Source organism: Schistocerca piceifrons, chromosome 11 (genome assembly GCF_021461385.2).
Source record: "Schistocerca piceifrons isolate TAMUIC-IGC-003096 chromosome 11, iqSchPice1.1, whole genome shotgun sequence".
NCBI lineage: Eukaryota > Metazoa > Arthropoda > Insecta > Orthoptera > Acrididae > Schistocerca > Schistocerca piceifrons.
In genome coordinates this window covers 104,788,718-104,812,081 of record NC_060148.1, presented here as the reverse complement: position 1 = coordinate 104,812,081, position 23,364 = coordinate 104,788,718, and positions in this window count along the sequence as shown.

Sequence of the window (23,364 nt, the reverse complement as noted above, 5' to 3'; positions counted from 1 at the left end):
CGACCCTTCCACCCGGCGCTCGATGCGGAACTACCCCTGGACCACGACTGCAGAAATATCATAGAAGAATCTATATCTTATGACGTCGTATTTGCAAATCAGAATTCTCTGGTCACTGTGTTGCATTGGAACTGTTCACGATTTCCTGAGTGACTAATTACACAACTTGTTTATAGAATGCGGCAGACGAATGCTTTGGCAACAAATTACTGTGAACATTATTTGACAGTAGTCATTCATTTGATGTTCACAGGGGGCGTTCATACAAAATACCAGCTCTGGAAAATGAGACATGTCAATTCCCAGGTTTGAAGGTGTGGGGTACAGTAGAAGGATTCAATTCTCATGTTTGGTCAGTAAGTAGCTACAAAAGTATTCTTCTGTTGTACGCTTTTCTTGTATGATTTATACGTGAAGTTTTCACGTTTCTTTACAGCCGAGACGTACCCCTGTGTATTTTTGTGAGTTAGTAATTTGATGGTTCCATCAGGCAGCAGTTATGAAGATGAAAAGTGGTTGTTTGTCTTATACTATTGCCTGGGTCTTGGAATGGCTAGATTCAAGGTGTGTCTGGTTGCACATGGTTGAGGTGGGGTGGTCAACACATTGGAGGGAATAGATGTCTGAACCCGGCCGATCCTAACGTTTCCATAAACAATACCTCTTCTTGTCAATAAGAGTGGCTTCACTTGGAACTTCTCCTCTATCCACTATGTTCTGCAACTTATCCACTAACTCAATAAGTGCAAATTTGTCGTCCTTGCAGCTTTTAACCTTCTACGTCTGTGTGTGTGAGTGTGTGTATTTACAGGGTGAGGGACTGGTGTCTGTACCACTGGTATAGACAGAAAACTACCGCTTGTTACTGCTCTCACCCAGCGCAATGTATTAATATTCATCGCTACAGTAGTCATTCCATTATCACACAGTGGGTAAATAGTTCTTTACTTCTTTCTTTATCACTGTGTTGTGTTTCTATCGAACTGCACATGATGCAGCGCTTTACTGTCTGCTGTTCTCATCTGAGAGTGTGTGCTAGCGTTTAGTTTTTCGGGCGAACGTCGAACGCCACATTCACGTTCAGGTGAAAGTCGAACAGGAAGTACGAGCTAGTCGCACAGGGAAAGAAATGAAAAAAAGAATGTGAAGCTTCACTCACCAACAAACACAGGAAAAAAATTCAGCGTCATACAACACATTTAATTGACATTCAAAGACTTACGTGACGAAAAGGCGCATAAAACCTTGCCCATTGGCGTAAATTCACTTGCTTTTCTTCATCACCGGACCCTGACTTCATATGTCGTCAACCATGTGTCTGCAACCCCTGTACTCGTACATGTTGTTGTTGTGGTCTTCAGTCCTGAGACTGGTTTGATGCAGCTCTCCATGCTACTCTATCCCGTGCAAGCTTTTTCATCTCCCAGTACCTACTGCAACCTACATCCTTCTGAATCTTCTTAGTGTATTCATCTCTTGGTCTCCCTCTACGATTTTTACCCTCCACGCTGCCCTCCAATACTAAATTGGTGATCCCTTGATGCCTCAGAACATGTCCTACCAACCGATCCCTTCTCCTGGTCAAGTACATATGGTATGTATATTCCCATACAGAGGGGACATGTTAGTAGTGGGGCAACCTATGTGCTACGACACTCTGCATTGTTGCCAAATTTATTCAAGATGGCGGCGATGACGTCATCCAAGATTGCGGCATGTACACTTGGCAACAGCGCATGACATCATCCAAGATGGCCGATTTTGGCGGGAAAATAGGCCAATTGCGCTATGTGCACTAACCTAACCTCCAGAAAAAATTGGCGGGAATTTGGAATTTTGGCGGGAAAATAGATCAATTGGGCGACATCCACTAACCTAAGCCTCCAGAAAAAATAGGCGCGAAATTCAAAATCCAACAGGATAATGCACGCACAAACGTACTTATCTTTATTATTATTCATTATTATTGATTATCATTTATTAACATTCATTATCATTTATTATTATTTATATCATTCATGTGTGTATGCAGTCCAACTGTGTTAGTTCATACCCCTGCCACCAGAGAGTGCCGCCGTGACATCATTTAAGACGGTTGATATTGGTGGGAAGAAAGCCAATTGTGCTACCTCCACTGAACTACCATTACCATTCTCCTGCACATTCAGTCTTTGCTGAGCTGTCGTTGTCAAACCATCACCATATGTTCGATCATAGAGATGAGTGTGGGTGATAGAGCAACTTTCAATAACTGCATTTCATGTAGACATTCGAGGAACAACTGTAGCCACAGTTCACTACATGAGGTGTGGAAGCGTATGATAATGGAGGAGTGTCGGAGGAATAAGTACAAGTATTCTGTTCAGCAGATTTCGGCAATGGAGAGGGATGGAGCCAGGATGCATTCCATATCCAGCATATGCTCATCCACATGCGCAAACTGTAGATGTATTTACCATCAAGCATTCACTCTTCCAAAACGCAATAGACGTTCAGTTGACACCAATTCACTTCGGCATAAGCATATTCATATACTACGTATATACCATTGAAGACCATCCTGTATAATGTGTTCAATTGATGAGTTATTGGTGTTTGACCGTGCTGAGTTTAACAGCAGTGTAGTTTGCAAAAATACAGCCCACGACTGCCCCCATAGCCTCCTACATGCTGAATGGAAATGTGCATTAATCCTGGAACATATGAATAAGAACAAGAACACAGTCTTCCAAATATATTCCCTCCAACGAAATGCTTTAAAAATGCATTACCCATCTCATGGAAACATCTGCTACTGTTGGAAGTGTCTACCGAAAGCCAACATATAAGTTCCCAGCCCACAAGAGATGCCTCCTATCCAGCAGAGCGACTAACTGATCTAGTTCACGTGTTCCCCCCTAGAGGGCACTTCGATAGGTCACGTGTTCACATCATTCAACCAATAAGCACCCAGCATCATGATGATGTAGTTGGCTTCTATATAAGGACCAGTCAGCAGCTCCTAGATCTCTGTTCCAGTCAGTCAAGATGGAGCATCAGTCGCCACCACAGCACAATAGGAGGAGGAGCAAGCAGCATCAGAAAAGTAAGTCTCTAAATTATTGTTATTATTACTATTATATTCCTTTCTCAGACGTTATGTCTGGTTAAAAATGGAAAGTGACACGGACCTTGATCAAGCGTGACTTCCTTTTAACTGTGTGGTATATGTTACATTGCATTTAGGAACTTTTGGATAATTGAACATGTATCAATAATTACAGATTTCTGTAGTTGTATGTTTGGATGTAGCTGTATTGCGTTGATGTACTGGTGGATAGTGTGTGGTATGACTCCTGTGGTTGATAGTATAGCTGGTACAATGTCAACTTTATCCTGATGCCACATGTCCTTGACTTCCTCAGCCTGTTGGATGTGTTTTTTTATTTTTTCTCCTGTTTTCTTCTGTATATTTGTTGTATTGGGTATGGATATTTCGATCAGTTGTGTTAATTTCTTCTTTTTATTGGTGAGTATGATGTCAGGTTTGTTATGTGGTGTTGTTTTATCTGTTATAATGGTTCTGTTGTAGTATAATTTGTATTCATCGTTCTCCAGTACATTTTGTGGTGCATACTTGTGTGTGGGGACGTGTTATTTTATTAGTTTATGTTGTATGGCAAGTTGTTGATGTATTAATTTTGCTACATTGTCGTGTCTTCTGGGGTATTCTGTATTTGCTAGTATTGTACATCCACTTGTGATGTGATCTACTGTTTCTACTTGTTGTTTGCAAAGTCTGCATTTATCTGTTGTGATGTTGAGATCTTTAATAATATGCTTGCTGTAATATCTGGTGTTTATTGTTTGATCCTGTATTGCAATCATGAATCCTTCCTCTCACTGTATATATTGCCTTTTCTTAGCCATGTGTTGGATGCGTCTTGATCAATGTGTGGCTGTGTTAGATGATACGGGTGCTTCCCATATTGTGTTTTCTTTTTCCAATTTACTTTCTTTGTATCTGTTGATGTTACGATATCTAAAGGGTTGTAGAAGTGGTTATGAAATAACAGTGGTGTAGCCGATGCATTTATATGAGTGATTGCTTTGTGTATTTTGCTAGTTTCTGCTCGTTCTATAAAGAATTTTCTTAAATTGTCTACCTGTCCATAATGTAGGTTTTTATATCGATAAATCCTCTTCCTCCTTCCTTTCTGCTTAATGTGAATCTCTCTGTTGCTGAATGTATGTGATGTATTCTATATTTGTGGCGTTGTGATCATGTAAGTGTATTGAGTGCTTCTAGGTCTGCGTTACTCCATTTCACTACTCCAAATGAGTAGGTAAATATTGGTATAGCATAAGTATTTATAGCTTTTGTCTTGTTTCTTGCTGTCAATTCTGTTATCAGTATTTTTGTTAGTCTTTGGCTATATTTTTCTCTTAGTTCTTCTTTAATATTTGTATTATCTATTCCTATTTTTTGTCTGTATCCTAGATATTTATAGGCAGCTGTTTTTTCCATCGCTTCTATGCAGTCACTGTGGTTATCCAATATGTAATTTTCTTGTTTAGTGTGTTTTCCCTTGACTATGCTATTTTTCTTACATTTGTCTGTTCCAAAAGCTATATTTACATCATTGCTGAATATTTCTGTTATCTTTAGTAATTGGTTGAGTTGTTGATTTGTTGCTGCCAGTAGTCTTAGATCATCCATGTATAGCAAATGTGTGATTTTGTGTTGGTATGTTCCAGTAGTATTGTATCCATAATTTGTATTATTTAGGATTTTGGATAGTGGGTTCACAGCAAGGCAGAACCAAAAAGGACTTAATGAGTCTCCTTGGTATATTCCACACTTAATCTGTATTGGCTGTGATGTGATATTATTTGAATTTGTTTGGATGTTGTGGTTTTCCTATTTTTCATTATTATGTTTAGGAATTGTATCAATTTATGATCTACTTTGTATATTTCCAATATTTGTAGTAACCATGAGTGAGGTACACTATCAAAAGCTTTTTGGTAATCAATGTATGAGTAGTGTAGCGACCTTTGTTTAGTTTTAGATTGGTATGTCGCCTCTGCATCTATTATCAGTTGCTCTTTACATCCTCGTGCTCCTTTGCAACAGCCTTTTTGTTCTTCATTTATAATTTTGTTCTGTGTTGTATGTGTCATTAATTTCTGTGTAATGACTGAAGTTAATATTTTGTAGATTGTTGGTAGGCATGTTATGGGGCGATATTTAGCTGGGTTTGCTGTGTCTACTTGATCTTTAGGTTTCAGATAGGTTATTCCATGTGCAAGTGTATCAGGGAATGTGTATGGGTCTGCAATGTAACTGTTAAATAATTTAGTTAGATGTGAATGTGTTGAGGTGAATTTCTTTAGCCACTAATTTGCTATTTTATCATTTCCAGTGGCTTTCCAATTGTGTGTAGAATTAATTGCTCGGGTGACTTCATGTTGCAAAATTATCACTTCAGGCATTTGTGGTATCATCTTGTATGTGTCTATTTCTGCTTGTATCCACCGTGCATGCCTGTTATGTTGTACCGGGTTTGACCATATGTTGCTCCAGAAGTGTTCCATGTCTGTTATGTTTGGTGGATTGTCTATTTTAATGTGTGTGTTATCTATTGTTTGGTAAAATCTCTTTTGGTTTGTGTTGAATGTTTGGTTTTGTTTCCTTCTATTTTCACTTGTTTTGTATCTTCTAAGTCGTTTGGCCATTGCTTGTAGTTTCTGCTTCTTTTCATCTAATTGCTCTATTGCTTCTTGTTGTGAGATTTTACCTAACCTTTTTCGTTTTTTGTCTGATATTTGATTTCTTATAAATTGTGTTAGCTGTCCGATGTCTTTTCTCAGTTTTTCTATTCTGATCTGTAGCCTGTGTTGCCATACTGGTTTTGTGTGTTTCTTCTGTGTGTTGGTTTGTTCTGATCTCTGCCTAGTGTGTATATTTAGTGTAGTGAGTGCTCCTATATAAACCAGTAGTTGTAACTCTTCCATAGTTGTATTTTCATTTTGTTTTGTTGTGTATGATTGTGTTGATAGTTTTTATTGTTGTTTCGACTTGTGGGTTATTTGGCGGTCTATGCAGGAATGGTCTGATGTCTGTATTTGTGTCTTTGTATTCTATATATGTCAGCTGAAATTTCTCTTATATATCTAACACTTGTGTCTCTTCGTGTTCTATTTGTGCTTGTTCTGGTGGCTGTCTTAAGATTTCGTTTTCCTCTGATTGTTTAATTGATGTGTGTTGGTCTTTGTTTGTTTGCTCTGGGATGTTTGAGTCCATTACTGTATTTTCTTCTTCTTCACATTGCACATTATTTTGTTCCAGTAGTTGTTGTACTTGTTGTTTGATGTTTTCTAATTCTGACTGGGGTATCCTGTTATTTTTTATTATCACACGGATCTGATCAGCTAGTCGTTGTTCTGTTAAAAATTTTAATTCCGGGTATCTGGTAATAAATGTTGTGTATACTTGTGATCTGTATCCAGTTGTGTTGGTTCCTAGGTTCGTTGCTTGGTAATAACAGAACATGAGGTGTCGATTAACTTCATCTGACCATCTCATCCTCTGTCTTTGTTTTCCTTCTAGGGTGGCTGCAGGAAGCATATCCTGCAAAACACCTCTATTTGGATTTAAATCATTTTCCAGTTGGCTAGCAGTGTCGTTACCATTGTGGGCGGGCATAGGGTTCAAGCGTCGTCCCCGACCATGACGGCGCTTGTCCGAGGCTTCTTTAGTTCTGTCCTGAACCAACTAATCACACTAAAAGGGGGGTTAGCCCTATTAGTGGTTTGTTCTTTTCGTCGCCTTTTACGACTGGCAGAACATACCGGAGGCCTATTCTTTTCCCGGGCCTCCACGGGATTTATTATTATTATTATTATTGCTATTATTATTATTATTTCTCTACCAACAACACATCATTTCTTATGAATATGCGTCTTTGTCCTCCAGCAGCTCCACCTGTGACTCCAGCATCAGCAGGTCCCAGCATGTCCCAGTCTGCGCACGTGAAGGCCTCGGACTCATCCATGCAGGATCCTGTAGCTCAGCTTCTCAGCATGCTGGAGCAGGATAGCCAGGTGTTAATGTCAGTGCCAGAGGCTGCGCTTGACGGGGCTTCACAGTACAGGGCTCCTTTGTATGCACCGTCCACTGATCATAATCTCACAAGGGACGTCCCGCCATCAGCGCAAGAACAGCAGGCTAACCACACAGGTGTGGATGTCGTCGATGAGAAGATACCGACCGCCAGTCCACCTCACCCTTTACTATTCGCCTCAAGCTATGTGTTAACCATTAGTGCTTCAAAACGTCTTCATGTAGGACTTGAAGTTTCACAATACAGTATCATGTCAACTGTGTTAGTGCTGGAAAATATGCTCAAAAATATTAAAGTGAAATTTTCTGACTATGAGTGGCATGAACTATGTCATCTAAAATCACAGATGAAGAAACATATGACTACCGAATATTATCCATCCCACTCCCACCAGGACATGTACTGAGGCACTGTAACTGTGAGTATTCTATCAATGTATGATGATGCTACAGTAAAAATTAAAAGTGCTGACGGTTATAGTATTTTCATGCATCACCCAACTGTTGATGACTTGTTCAATTTAGACACGGCTCTAACTAGCACGATAGAGAGGCTAAATAGGTGGTGCCCATATGTTCAGGCAGTATACACCGACATCATTAACTGGCTTCACACATGTAGCATCCACACAGATGATATAGAACATTGTTTTAGTATGTGTATAGCACCAGTGCTCAAGTCTTGTGCTATTCCTCGAATAAGTGTTGAAAATGCCGAACTCAAATTTACTGACAGAATACCGGACTATTGTAATTCATGTATAACAGTATGAGATATATGTGCTGAATTTCAAGCATACAAGAAGCACCTGTTTTCCAAATACTGTACTTCCACTGCACCACTTACAAAAGAATGAATTTTTTTCTCATGGTAATCAATTTGTAAATATTTTAATAGGTAAATATATTATTTTATAATATTAAATTTGTGATTGTGTTTTTAATTGTCAAGACAAAATGTCACCTACGTTCATCTATATGACAGTCTTCCCTTTAAATATACCAGCTAGAGTTCATTCTATTGTGTAGCCGTTGTAGCTCAGTTGGAAAGGTGACTGCAATATAGTGGCTACACATATGTACATATTTTTCATCATATAAAAGCGTTTTCCACTCCTTGACGTATCACAATAGGTATCATGGTGGGCTGGGTGAAACACCCTCGCCGCAAGGACTTTGTTGTAGGTGACTGGTCCTGTCATGATGACCAAGACCAGAAGACCAACAAGAATGGACCACTCCTTCCTGACAGCATACGAGTTATAGTTCTACGTCCATCCAACTGCGGTTATACAAATGTCCTCATGGTTCTGTTAACGCACATAGATGGAGTCCTCTTCGAGCACCTTTTCGTCTCCTTCAAAACACTCTTTCAGCCCAAGTACCAGTTTCTGAAGAAAATATTAGATGGAGTAAATGGTGTAATGTACAGAGCCTTCAGTGAAAGCGACGACGTCCCGCCACCTGAAGAGGTAAAGCCTAACACTGCCTTCATATTTGACGATGTCGCTGTTGAAAAGCAAGATAAAATCCGTAAATATTTCTGCTTTGGCCGTCATATGGGTGTTGATGTATTTTATCTGAGTTAGACGTATTCCAGGATCCCAAAACAGCTGGTACGGGATAACGCCAACCTCATTATAGCATTCAAACAAGACAATGTCAATTTAAAGCACATTTATCATGCTCACATAGGGACCGACATGTCATACAATGAATTTGTAAAGATATGTGCTGATTACTGGAACCACTCACAATACGACTTTCTCGTTAATGATGAAACTCGTAAACTGAATGACGGTAGGTATAGCCGGAACTTCCAAGACTTGCTCCATGTATAAACGTGCAAAACAGTTTAGTGCTTGACACTACAGCATGGACAAATTCGCACGCATGTCACATGCTCAGTCTGAGAGGTTAGGTGTGCAGAGACAGAATGTCTGCATCTACACCGATATCAAATTTAAAAATCTTGAGACCAGACTAAAAGTTGCAAGGGAATTAAACGACACTCAGAAACTTCTTGCCATTAACCAAAACCGGATAGAGAACAGAATTAGCGCAATTGAGCAGCAGATGGAAGCCGAGGCTGTTGTTATTGAAGAAGATAGTGTAGGAAAATAGGAGAAGAAGAAGTACAACAAAGCATATATAAAACCACGTGATATTCAGAACTCTCATTAGTATCCTTCGAGATGTTGACAAAGCATAAAGTCATTCAGGCGCGCAAAGCAGTTCGACATAAATTACGTTTGCTGAAGTTGGGACATTCCGATAGAGAGCAAACTCTAAAAGAAACTTTTAAACCCATAACCGAATCTATCACCATGATGGCTTCGCGTGATAATGATCCAATTGCAGAATTCACAATCCAGTATCCACCCGTTAAGATAGATAGAACATTTGGTGTCGGCAGGGAGAGACCGTACACAATACGCATTGGGGATGCAGAGTTTAAAAGAACGCCTGGCTTAATGAACCTAATCTTCCTAAGGCCATCAAAAAACTGAAAATACTCTGCTGATGATCACAAAGTCTATCGTGAAATACTATACTTGACTGATCTGTACAAAAATCCTCATGGAACACTGAAAAGGCTGGAAAACTCTAAATACACGACCATTATACAACCCTTACTTAATGAAGAATCTAAAAGCATTGGTGAGAGTGTAGACTTCCAGCATAAAGGAGTGAGCAATCATCCCCTCAGTATATATATTAAGATGAGCTGGATGAACTAATAGACAGACTTCGACTGTTGATGGCTTCGGCTGCTGTGGGAAATACAGCTCATTCGAATGAGGTTGCATCCATAATCTCCGAGCTTCGAGAGAGAGGTATCATCGAATAAGTATGGAGACCGTGGTTCGAGAACTACACAAGCCAGCACGCAAAACATACCCTCGTAGGCATGTCAGGATTAAGGGACTGGATGACTTGTGGCAAGCTGATCTTGTAGATATGAATCGATATTCACCTCATAATTATGTATTCAAATACATTTTAATGGTTATTGATACATACTCTAAATTCGCATGGGCATTATCTGTGAAAACGAAAACCGGTAGAGATGTTGCTGTGGTGTTTAAGCGTTTGCTGCAGACAGGAACGAATCGATACCCGGCCAATCTTCATACCGATCACGGTGGAGGGTTTTACAATGAACATTTCAAAACTGTGATGGAGCGGTATGGCATACACCACTACTCCACGTTAACCCACCTTAAAGCTACTATCGTCGAGCGGTTGAACAGGACAGTCGAAGCTCAAATGTGGATGCATTTTAATCTTCGCGGTTCGTACAAGTGGATAGGTATCCTTCCACAGATAATTGCAAAGTATAATCGAACTAAGCATAGTACAATAAAAATGAGACCGATCGATGTTCGTGATAATTTACTCATGGACACAGTATATTTCTGGATTAAAATGCTGGACCCTCGCAAGCAGAGGTTCAATGTACGTATTTCAAAACAGAAGACAGCGTTCGAGAAATCGTACTTACCAAACTGATCCGCCGAGATATTCACAGTATCCAAAGTGCAGAGAATGAACCCTAGGACATATATCTTGAAGGATGGCAAGGGTGAGGAAATTGCAGGATGCTTTTACACTGAAGAATTGCAGAAGAGTTCTCATCAAACGCGTTATAAGATATGGCGGGAATAGAGCGCTAGATAATGGTTAGGATGTCCATCATCAGAAAACAGTTGGATTGACGCTGACAATTTGGTATATAACAGAGAGCCTAGACATCTATCACGTTAGTAGCTTACCATGCACTTTAGGAGACATATCATAACAAGAGGTGAAGGTGGTGTTCTCGACAAATTACCTGTTGAATTGCACATTCCCGGATATAACTTCCGTGGGTCTGGAACAAAGCTTCAGAAACGTGTGGCAGTCGGTGATAAAGGTATTAACCTACTAGACGAAGCCTGCCTTGAACATGACCTCCCATTCGCTGCAAATAAGGATCTCCCAGCACGCCACGTCGCTGACCGAATATTAGCAGATAAAGCCAAACAAATAAGGCGAAGAAAAGATCTAGGAATAGGCCAACGCGTTGCTGCATTCGTGGTTGATAAGACCATGCGTGGAAATATGAAGCTGGGCTTGGGATTCAGTGGGATGACCCTGGCATCTCTTACAAACATTTGCTGCAAGTGTTGAGAGTATTTGATCACAAGGAGACAATAATCTACGTTAAAGGCGATGAGAAGATTAGCTGGCTGCGTCGAATCTTCAAATATGCGGCTATCTAGAACCTGGAATACTACGATTGTCCACCTATCCATCAACTTAGTCAGTGAACATGTGAATAAGAAACAAATAGTTTTGTGTCTGCATGTGAAAATGTAAAATTACTTTTAACATGGCTCACAAATAAATAAATAATTTTTTTTCTCCATAAGAATTCTTGTTGTTTTCTTTCTGTGACACTTACATCCATAGAAGTAAGTTTATTGGTGATACTGTGCATGAAGCGCATTCCGCTGGAGCTGTCTGAGCCAGTTTACCTGCTTCCACCTCGCCTGCTCGGCGATGAAAGTGACAGGACCTGAAAGAGGGAAAGTGCAGGGTCCACTTCGTCAGATGCCTGCTGTTTAAAGTGACAGGACCTGGAAGAGGGTGTTGTTGTCTGTTTGCAACCGGCGGACGAAGCCCAGGACTCGTCATTCAGAATTCATTTGCGTCTTTAAAGCAGTAAAGACATTATACCTCTTCTCTCTGCAGTGCACTGTGGCTCTATCAGCGTTTTGTATATATCTATCATTTTTTTTAATAAAAAAGAATGATCATGATCGACGGTAAATTAATAAGGACATTAGAAATTTTTTTTACAATAAAATGAGTTAGTATATTTTCGAATTCAGAACTTTTTTTAAAGTGTTTGCGAAATATCAGTACAATCATTGAGTTTTTTTCACATTATATGAGTTTACAGATACATTATTTCTGATCATGTTGTTGTTGTTGTTGTTGTGGTCTTCAGTCCTGAGACTGGTTTGATGCTGCTCTCCATGCTACTCTATCCTTTGCAAGCTCCTTCATCTCCCAGTACCTACTGCAACCTACATCCTTCTGAATCTGCTTAGTGTATTGATCTCTTGGCCTCGCTCTACGATTTTTACCCTCCACGCTGCCCTCCAATGCTAAATTTGTGCTCCCTTGATGCCTCAAAATATGTCCTACCAACCGATCCCTTCTTCTAGTCAAGTTGTGCCACAAACTTCTCTTCTCCCCAATCCTATTCAATACCTCCTCATTAGTTACATGATCTACCTACCTTATCTTCAGGATTCTTCTGTAGCACCACATTTCGAAAGCTTCTATTCTCTTCTTGTCCAAACTGGTTATCGTCCATGTTTCACTTCCATACATGGCTACACTCCATACAAATACTTTCAGAAACGACTTCCTGACACTTAAATCTATACTCGATGTTAACAAACTTCTCTTCTTCAGAAACGATTTCCTTGCCATTGCCAGTCTACATTTTATATCCTCTCTACTTCGACCATCATCAGTTATTTTACTCCCTAAATAGCAAAACTCCTTTACTACTTTAAGTGTCTCATTCCCTAATCTGATCCCCTCACCATCACCCGATTTAATTTGACTACATTTCATTATCCTCGTTTTGCTTTTGTTGATGTTCATCTTATATCCTCCTTTCTAGACACTGTCCATTCCGTTCAACTGCTCTTCCAAGTCCTTTGCTGTCTCTGACAGAATTACAATGTCATCGGCGAACCTCAAAGTTTTTATTTCTTCTCCATGGATTTTAATACCTACTCCTAATTTTTCTTTTGTTTCCTTTACTGCTTGCTCAATATACAGATTGAATAACATTGGGGAGAGGCTACAACCCCGTCTCACTCCTTTCCCAACCACTGCGTCCCTTTCATGCCCCTCGACTCTTATAACTGCCATCTGCTTTCTGTACAAATTGTAAATAGCCTTTCGCTCCCTGTATTTTACCCCTGCCACCTTCAGAATTTGAAAGAGAGTATTCCAGTTAACGTTGTCAAAAGCTTTCTCTAAGTCTACAAATGCTAGAAACGTTGGTTTGCCTTTTCTTAATCTTTCTTCTAAGATAAGTCGTAAGGTTAGTATTGCCTCACGTGTTCCAACATTTCTACGGAATCCAAACTGATCTTCCCCAAGGTCCGCTTCTACCAGTTTTTCCATTCGTCTATAAATAATTGGCGTTAGTATTTTGCAGCTGTGACTTATTAAACTGATAGTTCGGTAATTTTCACATCTGTCAACACCTGCTTTCTTTGGGATTAGAATTATTATATTCTTCTTGACGTCTGTGGGTATTTCGCCTGTCTCATACATCTTGCTCACCAGATGGTGGAGTTTTGTCATGAATGGCTCTCCCAAGGCCATCAGTAGTTCTAATGGAATGTTGTCTACTCCCGGGGACTTGTTTCAACTCAGGTCTTTCAGTGCTCTGTCAAACTCTTCACGAAGTATCTTATCTCCCATTTCATCTTCATCTACATCCTCTTCCATTTCCATACTATTGTCCTCAAGTACATCGCCCTTGTATAGACCCTCTATATACTCCTTCCACCTTTCTGCTTTCCCTTCTTTGCTTAGAACTGGGTTGCCATCTGAGCTCTTGATATTCATACAAGTGGTTCTTTTCTCTCCAAAGGTCTCTTTAATTTTCCTGTAGGCAGTATCTATCTTACCCCTAGTGAGACAAGCCTCTACATCCTTACATTTGTCCTCTAGCCATCCCTGCTTAGCCATTTTGCACTTCCTGTCGATCTCAATTTTGAGACGTTTGTATTCATTTTTGCCTGCTTCATTTACTGCATTTTTATACTTTCTCCTTTCATCAATTAAATTCAATATTTCTTCTGTTACCCAAGGATTTCTATCAGCCCTCGTCTTTTTACCTACTTGATCCTCTGCTGCCTTCACTACTTCATCCCTCAGAGCTACCCATTCTTCTTCTACTGTATTTCTTTCCCCCATTCCTGTCAATTGTTCCCTTATGCTCTCCCTGAAACTCTGTACAACCTCTGGTTCTTTCAGTTTATCCAGGTCCCATCTCCTTAAATTCCCGCCTTTTTGTTGTTCTTCAGTTTCAATCTGCAGTTCATAACCAATAGATTGTGGTCAGAATCTACATCTGCCCCAGGAAATGTCTTACAATTTAAAACCTGGTTCCTAAATCTCTGTCTTACCATTATGTAATCTATCTGATACCTTTTAGTATCTCCAGGATTCTTCCAGGTATACAACCTTCTTTCATGATTCCTGAACCAAGTGTTAGCTATGATTAAGTTATGCTCTGTGCAAAATTCTACAAGGCGGCTTCCTCTTTCATTTCTTCCCCCCAATCCATATTCACCTACTATGTTTCCTTCTCTCCCTTTTCCTACTGACGAATTCCAGTCACCCATGACTATTAAATTTTCGTCTCCCTTCACTACCTGAATAATTTCTTTTATCTCGTCATACATTTCATCAATTTCTTCATCATCTGCAGAGCTAGTTGTCATTCTGATCATGTAAAAAATGAAATTTCTGCTCTTTTCCAGATACGTGTTTTGCATTATTCATAAGTAGTGTGCTGAGATGACTAAATATATGTATTACAACTAAAGCAGAGACATCACAAGCTAATTACGGTATCTTACAAGGTAAATAATAGTATAGGTAGTAAAGTTCCACAGGAAAGACTTTTTATTAACTAATGGCAAAATGGCAAACGTATTTTTACTTTTTACTTCAAGTTAGCGGCTCTAAAACATTTTCCAGTACAAAGACCAACTTTAGGTTACAATATCTCCGGATGGAATTAACATTTTACAATGCAACAAATGGCACTGTTTACGTATTTGTTTATATGTTCAGATGTGCTAACAACACTAACGTGGTTCCATTTAAAAAAACGTAGGTTTGTGTTAAAAAACATACTTCCGTGCACTTTTGAATTGTTTGTATTAAACAATTACACTAGCCCCTCTCCTCACGTTCGGTCTGTGGAATCGGTTCGTCAATATTTGATGTGGTTTACGAAATATATCCAGCAGTAACGTTAGGTGACTCACCATATATATATATATATATATATATATATATATATATATATATATATATATATATATATATATATATATAATGAATTTAATTTGTGGCACTCACATACCTAAAACTAGTTCTGACTGGATGGCTAGTGGCAGGTGAAACTTATAAACTAAAATCTATAACAACTACTCAGATCGAAGCAGATATGAACTGCGAAAAATATCTTTTTTTTTTCTTCTTCATTATAAAATGAGGAATTGAAGGTCTAAAATTTTATCTTTTTGTTCATATATACATTAACTAGTAATACTCGTCAATAAATATATACAAATATATATAAATAATTTTTAATAATTTTATTTTTAGTTTGCTGTTTTTTTTATTTTTTGTTTTTTTATGATTTTTTCTTTTGTATAATAAATAATATTTGTATTTACACACAGACAAACTTAACACAGGCTCACACACTCAGACATACATGGAAGTACGGAATCTGATACACACTACAGAACACTCTCATTCAGTATTTACACTATGATAAAAGGGTCATATTACTACTCTGCAGACTCTCTCGTCATCTTTCTCTCCCTCTCTCTCTCTCTCTCTCTCTCTCTCTCTCTCTCTCTCCCAGTATCTCTCTCTTCCTCTCAATCAGAGTCCCCCATCCCTTATCTCGCTACAAGTGAGCAGTGTGAGTACAGGCGAGTTTCAATGCCGTCATCACAGATGACCCTTTTATCGTCATGAGGCGACAGGCCGATTTTAAACTGCAGCACAGTGTATACCTCGTGCGCTATCGATCGAATGCTAGTTTGCCTGACCATATGCGGTGGCTGCGGTTCAGCACCGTGAACACCACCACGTAGGCAGTGCAAATAGTCATCGATAGACTGAGCTCGTGATGCCATTCGTCGTACCCCCTTAGCTCGTCTCTGAGTGGGACCTTCCAATGTGCAATATGCATACATCTTGGACCAAAGACCTACAAACTCTAAAATCCATGAGGCCGATAACATTCTTGTTTTGTGGAACATTACCATAAGGATTATCGGCCGCATAAGAAGATGTGTCGAATTCATTGGCGTGGTACCTAATTACTTCATATGGATCGCAGTTCACCCAATAGATTAAACTATCTGTATCCATATAAAGTAATTTAGGATCTGCGAAATGAGTTTTCGCGAACTCATAATGAAAGCGGTACATGTGGAATTTGGATAGGTCTAGTATGCACATCCCTACATAGATAGGTTTAGTAAACTCTTCTGCAGTTTTAGCCATCTTCACAGAAACAAAGTTCTTATTGAAAATGGTGACCCATTTAAAATTTGGTCTGGCAATGCATTTTCTTACGCCATAACGCCCATCCCATTGCGTTTTCATAAAAATTTCACGTCGTTCCATCAAATTCTCCATAGTTCTACCGAAATTTGAATTATTCTTTATTTATAAAAATCTTTCTCAAAGTCACATGACATGGAAGTTCTCTGTCTCGTATTCAGATCAATATACTCCTTCAAACAGGGGACTGCTTGAAGGAGATGGCCCGGGCGATTTTAATGAGCTCCATACCCAAGCTGAGGCATTGCTGGAGGTTGCGATGATGAGTAATGTACCTCTGCTTGTCCCCCAGTGTCGTCATCAGTTTCGGTGTGGAACCTCCTTGTGGAACTAGTTGCTCTGAACACAGCGACAAATCAGCATGCGCGTCATGCAAACTAATAGGGTATGTGAGTTTTGCCTCCACAACATACCCTACATGAGAATCGGTGGCCATACGCCCCCCACCCCATGATTTTTCCACTTAATCCCGTGCATTCTTCTTCGGACAGCCATGTAAACTCGTCAATCGGCAGCGATTGCATCATAGCGTAGCCGTATAAATTATTGATGTCTAGATACATTATGTAACTTGAATCAAGGGATGCTTTGAACATGTCATCCATCCGTGGGTTATTTGCTTTCGCGTGTCTATGAAGACATTGGCAAAGCCCCCCACGGATCCCCTGCTCGAAGAAAAGAAGCATGTCAGAATCGGTCAATAATTCGATGCTGCACTTCGTTTTCTTGAGCATCGCATCCCGAGACAACCCAGGTGCCATGTAATAAAAGGCGGGGTCCTGAGAATATGTGGTCAAACATAGACTCCGCAACTTCTCGAAAACGTCCGCAAGCAAGCGCATGTCTGTGTACTCTCCTAAATTAGGAATATTGAATTCCCGCCAGACATTCACGGCATGTTCATACTCTGCATTCGTTACGGTGTCGCCTGTGAGGTTGCTGGAGAATGCAGTTATGTCGGTAGCCTGCTTTTGTCGAGTTTGGCCATGCTATCCACGTACTCCTATGGGAAAACCCCTTTCCCAGTCACAAGTTGAAACTTTTCCTCATCGGGAAACGCAGCTCGAGTGATATGCATTTCTCCATTAGGTAGAGTCTCAACAAGTTTCTATAGTGGTGCCTGCATAAAACTTAGTGTATCGAGGAAGCACAGCGTAATTCTCGGCGTCATTCGTTTGGAGAATGAAATACACTTCTCAACGCTCTCAGGTAGGACACTGACCTGATCTTTCTCCAAACCGAAATAATCTAAGTGCTCAACTAGAAAGTGAGTGTCATACCCACTTAAATTATGGAAGAAAACTGGTATGTGCCTAGGTAATTGTTACTTCAAATTGCATGCTTTGTGAGCTGCACCGCGGAATTTCCCTGTAAGATGACAGCGATCCCTCTGAGGAGTTTCCACTTTTCTGTCTAACGGCAGCCCACAAATATGACACTCGGTGGCGTTATTATACAAATCTTCATTCTCCTTCGATTTGGTAATGGGAACGTTGCCGCTGTACAGTGTATGAACTTCCAGTAAAAAATTTTCGAGCTGAGAGAGCAACCAAATCGATGGATTATCCCCGAAGTAAGATTTGTATCGGTTAAGGTTGGTGTCATATAACGATACAATTTGGTACGCTGCAGTATATGGTACGTGTTTCTCTGTAAAGGTAGTGTGAGAGGTCGTAGGATCGCCTTCACAGCGGGTCACAGGAGCGAGGAGGCACTCAAAGTCGGTGTACACAACAAATAGACACCGCTCATGGTGGTTTGTTTTCCTGGCTAGGCATGATAACCCGTACTACATCCTTGGAGGTACAGTCTACTAGATGCGTAGCTAATAACTGTTCAGATGAGAAATAATTAAGGCACCTTAAACAAATATGTTTTACACAACAATCAGGTGATAGTTGGGAGGAAAGGAGCTGGGACATGTCCTTGATCCAGACATAGTGATAATTGTCACCTTAAGAAAAGAGAAGCATATTTACGTGCTCACTGGCAAATTTTGAGAAATGGAGGGGGCCGACTACGATATGCTTGTCTGGCTCATCTGACTTGCTTTCCTTTTCCAGGCCATAAACGTGTACCCATATTCCAGTATTTTGTGCCTCGAATTTAGGTATGTCCTGGACCTTGACGGGGAACTCAGTACCATCAAAGTTATAATATGTGTTAATATCGCTGACTTTGTATGTACCTGGATGATGAGGGCAATCTCTATACTTTCTTTCACAAGCCAGGATTGACCATGCAAAAGAAGCCTAATCTTTATTTTGGACATAAACGCATGCATGTTTATTTGGTATATGTTTAGGGAGCTTGATATAGCTACATCCTCCATTTAACGGATCATGGACACGTATATGGATGTCCATGTGTAGAATTCTGCTGAGTGCCTTAGCTGAGCCATTGATTTCCATCTCGGAAAACCGGCCCAATATGACACTCAAGGTAAATTTATGAAACCACTCGGTGACTGATGTGCTCCACGTTATCACGTCATTATCCCCCCAAAGATGATGGATGCTGGTCTCTCCATCACCAGACTGAACTTTGGGGGGGGGGGGGGTGATAACTCAATGCAGAGCACTGCACTGCACTTAACAGCGGGATAACGCGGATTTTTGACAACCTTGAGAAGCTCAGTTTCTAGGACAGGGAGACACAGGTTTTGAGAGTCCAACAGGATCGCCGTACCCCCCTGCCCGGTTTTCGATCCCAGTGATCGAGATTCGCTGCTCAAAGGCGTCCGCAATCGCAGAGTACTGCAGCTGAGGTATGGTATCGCCGACCTGACCTCCTTCTCTAAAAGGGCGGTAGAGAGAACTGCCACTAGCCACAGGATCACTAATACTGGAGCTATAACCAGGTGAGGCGTGCTGTACCTCACACGATGGTGGTGGTGGTGCACGTGCTGGCTGCTGTGAGGGACCAGTCTGAGCAGGCGGGGGCGTGCTCTGTGACCTTGGTAGCGGCTGGAGGCGCAGGTGGCGGCCGGCAGGCGCCAGGCTGCGTGACCTCGGCGACGGCAGATGCAGCTCTGCGCGCAGTGGCGAGGGTCGTTCTAGCCGGAGAGGTACGTCCCCGCGGGCGTTGTTGACGGTCCAGTTTGGCCACGACAGGCACGCGCGCGACTGCAAGCTGGGAGTCGACCGCTGTAGAGATAAAATTAAATGAGTACACTGTCTATGGCGATTAATTCTAACGAACACAAACGTGGTTGTAATGAGAGTGAGTAATTACCTTTCTGGCACTGACTCCAGGGCACGAATAATTGATCTGGGCAGTCTATTGCCCCCTCAAAAAATTCATCGAGTCCATCATCCAATAAGGACTTACAGTCACTTAGAACAAAAAACGAACGATGCGGCCGACGATGGACGAGTGAGAAAGATGAGCAGGGCGTGGCTCCTTACGTGAATGAGTTCACTAACAACTCTGGTGGCTGAAAGCTGAACTACGCAGATGCTTCCAGCACATGTGGGAGGGCTGAGCATTTTATAAAATTATAGAAAAGTAATTGATCGTATTTAGAATGGAGAGTGAATTGAGGACTTGAGATCATAAAGTGTGTTGGGATGGGTGATTTATTATTAAAAGTATGTTATATAGGTGTAACTGGATGTTCACGGTATTAAGAATGGCGTTAGTAAGGCTGAAGGACATGATTTAAAATGTGTGGAGATGATTATCTTTAGCTATCTTTTTCCTGGTAAAGGGAAGGTTAAGTATTTATATAAAATTTTGTTGAGTTCTTATTTTGTGTAGATGTGGATTTGAGATGTGAACTTCGCGTTAGATCGACTTGCGGAGGGGATTAGCTACGAGCGCGCGATGGACTGCAGTATTTCGCGGTAAACTAGCGAGCGATGTTCTCGGCTTAGGTACTGGTAGGCGTGCTCTGGCCATGTTCTAGATCGCGTGGATTTAACAACAGTATTCAGTTCATAGTTGGAATATTTACGGAGGAGTATGTCAGACAAGAGTACAAAGGTGGCGACTGTGACGTGGGCGACCTCGCGCTTGTGGCACGAGAGAGAGAAGCAAAGGTGACTTAGGTTAGCGGCTTTGTTTGCTAGAAGTGGAGTACACATTAGTACATGTTAGCGAATAAACATGGATCGGTAAAGGGACGTAGTGGTCAGTAGAGAGTTCCACTATTTCATTCGTCCAGGTGGACGAAAATTGATTTGTGGTCGAGGTGGACTTTGCATTTTCGGACGAGAGACGTTAATTAAGTGGTCGATTCAATTAAATAGTGATGGGCACTTTATGTTATATTAAATTGATTGTGCACACGACTAGGGACATGCAATCACTCTTGTATACAGGAGTGTGTTGCTAATGAAAGGATATTGTTTGGATAATGAGAATAGGGTGATTGGTTAAGTTAGGGCCGAACACACATGCTGTTGTGGAAGTTTCTAGTCTTAAGGAAATAGCTTTTGGCGCAAAAAGCGTGACAGGGCATTCTTTGTCCGAGAAATGCACGTGGTAGATGGTGAACGGTTGGTCTTGGCAGGTACTAACTTGTTCGGGAAAAACAATTTTGGCGGGAAACGTGTAGGCAACGGACAGTTGGAACGTCAGCAAGTGTGAGTAAAACAAGTTTTTACAAGAGCGGTCGTGAGGTAGGTATGGACAGGGTGCAACGTGTCCTGCAGAAAGAAAATTGGCGGGAAACGTGTGGCATGGCTTTCTTTGTTTCCTAAAGATGTGCAGGTTTCAACATGCTGCTTTGGGCAGGGGGTGGACTCTCCTGGCTGGGATAATATGTTGTTGTTGTTGACGAGAACGCTGGACTGGCCGTAACGTGGGGGTATACGGTCGCTCCCTTACCTGTGGCGACCGTGGCAGGTAGGAGTAGGACCCTCTGCTGGCGACGATTTCAACTAAACCAGTTCTTGTGTGAATATCGTGGTGAGCGCACTGGGTGCTGCTGCCATCTCCAAGATGTGTGTACTAAGTGAGATGGAGAACAAGTGATGACCGTACTTATTGAAATAAAGACTTGCATCATCCTTTCCTGCCAATTCACAGGCGGTGACTTATGTTAGTACGAGTGCCATTTACTATTATTATTATTATTATTATTATTATTATTATTATTATTTGACATGGTTAGGATAGGTAAGCAGTGAAAAAAAATATAAGTGAGTGGGAATGTGGGGTATTTCGTACATGTGATAGATTATGGTGTTGGAATTTGAAGTTGGGACAGATTTTTGTTGTGAGTGTAAAGGAAATGATTTTCTGACTGCAGATATTGGACATCTTGATTCTATGATAGTGGACGCAGGCAAATAATAATAATAATAATAAATGATAAATAATTATAAAGGCCAGTACGGTTTAGCATGCATTATCCTGTTGGAATTTGAATTTCGCGCCTATTTTTCCTGGAGGCTTAGGTTAGTGGACATAGCCCAATTGGTCTATTTTCCCGCCAAAATTCAAAATTCCCGCCATTTTTTCTGGTGGTTAGGTTAGTGGACATAGCACAGTTGGCCTATTTTCCCGCCAAAATCGGCCATCTTGGATGACGTCATGCGCTGTTGCCAAGTCTACATGCCGCCATCTTGGATGATGTCATCGCCACCATCTTGAACAAATTTGGCAGCAACACAGCGTGTCGTAGCACATAGTTTGCCCCACTACTCAAGTTAACTGACAGTCGCTTGCCCCATGCCAGCGCATAAATACAATGCTGCAGTTCCTTTGTTGTTCAGAAATACGATGGAATGCTTCTTCGGACATGCATGCATGCATAAATGCATGCATGTCCGAAAGAACATTGCACTGTATTTCTGAAGAACAGAGGTAGAGCAGTAGAGTACTGATCGAAGAAAAGCTCTCGTCCAACGAAAAAATTTTGACCATTATTTTACTCACATTGCTTTCGTTTGTTTACGTGCATAGGACACGTTTCAGTTGTGGTTCAAATCGTTCAAATGGCTCTAAGCACTATGGGACTTAACATCTGAGGTCATCAGTCCCCTAGAACTTACAACTACTTAAACCTAACTAGCCTAAGGACATTACACACATCCATGCCTGAGGCAGGATTCGAACCTGCGACTGTAGCGATCGCGCGGTTCTGGACTGAAGAGCCTAGAACCACTCGTCCACCGCGGCCAGCTCAGTTGTGGTCAGAGGAAAACATCAACCGGACTGGAAATTATGAACAATGTGTCGCAAATTGACTTGCACACCAGGATGTAACCTATCGATGCTAATATCTGTAAGTAATGCTTTCAGGTGTACCTAGTGACGTAAGGAATTGCTGGTATCTTCAACCATTCAGTGCTTACTTTTCCGATTTTTCTGTACCACCACACACTTCCTTCGGTTACCTAGTTAACGATTCCTTGATACCTGAGGATGTATCCTATCAATCGATTCCTTCAATTGGTCAGACAGGGCCACTATTGTTTCTATTAGTTCGATCCTATACCTCTTGATTATGTATTCGATTTAGCCATCTTCAGAATTGTTCTGTATCACATTTCAGATTCTACAACGATGAATGCATGACAGTTGTATGCTTGCCATCATCCTCCCATAATACCAACGTATGGGGGGCGTGTGGGCATAGCCAGACCTTCTGAAACTCATCTGGACTGGCCCCCTCTAACTAAAGACTAGGCTGCCTCCCCCTTCGGGAATCATATGTTGGTCTGACTGCTGTATAGACGGTCCTTCCTCGTTGTTGCATCTGCAGTATGGCTGTCTGCATCACTGGTGCAGACACGGCACCCCACCTCTGTGTGGCCTTGTTACTAAACTGTGGAGGAGGAGGTGGGACTGGAGTATTGTAGTCTACGCTGTCCAATATTTTCCTTGGTTCATAAAAGACATGAGGGTATCACAGT